The sequence below is a fragment of the Schistocerca piceifrons genome, chromosome 1, assembly GCF_021461385.2.
Source record: "Schistocerca piceifrons isolate TAMUIC-IGC-003096 chromosome 1, iqSchPice1.1, whole genome shotgun sequence".
Taxonomy (NCBI): Eukaryota; Metazoa; Arthropoda; class Insecta; order Orthoptera; family Acrididae; genus Schistocerca; species Schistocerca piceifrons.
The window spans coordinates 451,245,856-451,248,211 of record NC_060138.1 but is presented as its reverse complement, the minus strand read 5'-3'; the positions used below and the strand labels follow the sequence as shown (position 1 = coordinate 451,248,211).

General features: G+C 46.1%; 1 pseudogene; it reads left to right on the top strand.

The window, feature by feature from the left end:
- Window positions 1-1,044: 1,044 nt before the first annotated feature.
- Window positions 1,045-1,162, top strand: LOC124726090 (annotated as a pseudogene).
- Window positions 1,163-2,356: the final 1,194 nt, after the last annotated feature.

Here is a 2,356-nt window from a genome sequence, read left to right as displayed (position 1 = left end):
CACGCGTGACACCCAATCACCTGACCACGTTCGAAGTCCGTAAGCTTCGCGGAGGGCACCATTATGCTCTCTCACGATGTCTACTGACTACTACTGAGGTCGCTGATATGGAGTACCTTGCAGTAGGTGGCAGCACAATGCACCTATTCTGAAAAACGTAGGTTTTTGTGGGTGTCCGGATGCTTTTGATCACAGTGTATCAACGACGTAACACTGTAGCTAACTGCAGGAAGTCACGCTGGCGAGTGATCGGTAGTGCGGGGACTCTCAGTCGACCAAGGACGTACATGTAACACATTGGGCATACATATGACAAGAAATCTATTACTGTACAATCACACTATTGTTGACAATTTGCTAAAAACGTTAACTACCATAACATATTGTCCGGAGCGATTGTAAGAGATTGACGACATAAAATAAATAGTAGGAAATCCATGCCAGACAGATTCGCAGGAAGAAACTTCACGAAATGTAGTTCAGGTCCTGAGAATCCTAAGAGCCTAAAACAACGCCATTGATTCTGAAATGGCAGCCTGTATGCATGCATCCTGCCACCTGTTGTTACAGTGAACCAAATTTATCTGTGCTGTACCCCAGTGCTCACAGATTTCTCTGATATTCACTTCCTTATGGCCTCAAACCACTAACTTTCATTCTTGCAGCAGTGCTCACTGTCTACGATGTCGCCCATTTATTCATAAAGGCTGGAAGCTTTTTAAGGGATACCCCACCACAACCTCACGTTTCCTGATTTCAGCGCTGAAGTCTGTAGGATAGACGCTGAGGATTTCAAAACCTTGAAGACCGTTACCGAACTTACTACCAAGCCGAAAGTTGATGTTCACGGTAACGATGTACATTTCAGAAATTTTATAATGAATTTTTCAACAGTTGCCATGAACTGTTGTTTAAAGTAACATTCTTCATTGGAGTCGTGGGATGTCTCAATTTTCTTAAAGTCACTTCGATGGAGACCACAGTTTGTCATTTCCCCACAGTTTGTAGATGCCTTGCAATATCTAGTGTCCAAATACGTAGGTAGGCAGCGGCCTTGCCGCGGTGGATACACCGGTTCCCGTCAGATCACCGAAGTTAAGCGCTGTCGAGCGTGGTCGGCACTTGGATGGGAGACCATCCGGGTTGCCACGCGCTGTTGCCATTTTTCGGGGTGCACTCAGCCTCGTGATGCCAATTGAGGAGCTACTCGACCGAATAGTAGCGGCTCCGGTCAAAGAAAACCATCGTAACGTCCGGGAGAGCGGTGTGCTGACCACATGCCCCTCCTATCCGCATCCTCATCTGAGGATGACACTGCAGTCGGATGGTCCCGATAGGCCACTTGTGGTCTGAAGACCGAGTGCTCTAAATACGTAGGTGGAAGGCAAATATCAACTTTGAAAAATGCAGACTTAAGAAAACTACTAGATCAAATTCGAGACACACGAATACCTGTATCACGAAATTACTTGCTTTCATGCCTCAAGCGAACCGTTTTGTCTTTGCCTGAGTATGAGTAATGAAAATGAGGATAACGACTATCAAGCAGCGTTGGGATTGGTCATTGCATTTAGTATCTGCCTTAATGTTTTGATTCTAGTTTGACATTAATTACAAACAATACAATATTAAAAGAGACATTTGTCCAGAGATGCTAACCTTTCGTCGCTTGCGAGCCGTCGCGAGGTGGGGCGGCAGAGAACGGGTCGAGAGGCGAGCGCGAGGGAGTTTAGTTGTGAGGTGGAGAGATAACGGTGCGATTGCTCAAGGGAGGGAGGTATCTCGGTTGGTGAAGAGGTGTTTTAGAATGATTGTACAGACGATATTTTTAACGGCTTTGTCTTGGGATGGTCTGCGCAGCCAAGCAGTTGGTGGCCGTTAACGGATAACAATTTATTTGGAGGTTATATTGGCGACCTACTTCTCTGATGCTGTTGAACGATTGTTTCGCTGACCTGGCAAGGTGACATTCTATTTCTTTCACAGGCCATGCACTTTCTGACTTCCGTATTGCAAGTGTACCTCACCTGAGAAACTATTAGCGAGTATACAGTTACGAAAATCTGTTAGTAATCCATGTTGGGGTCGGACGCTATGCAGTTTGTCGCACTATTCTGATCGAACTGTTGTTGCTTGCTGGGTAGTAACGTCGGCATTCTGCCTTACCATCCAAGCCGTGGGGCTTGTGTGTAAGGTTCTAAAACTGAGCGTTTAGTTTGTTACAGGCAATATTGTGCATCTTGAAATGTATGATGTACCAAAATACACCAACTCCATCAGACGCTGGTGTGGAGGTTTGAACATCGGCATCCGGGAGCAAAGTCGACGCACCTACTGTACTTCGCGCCCTCAGTCG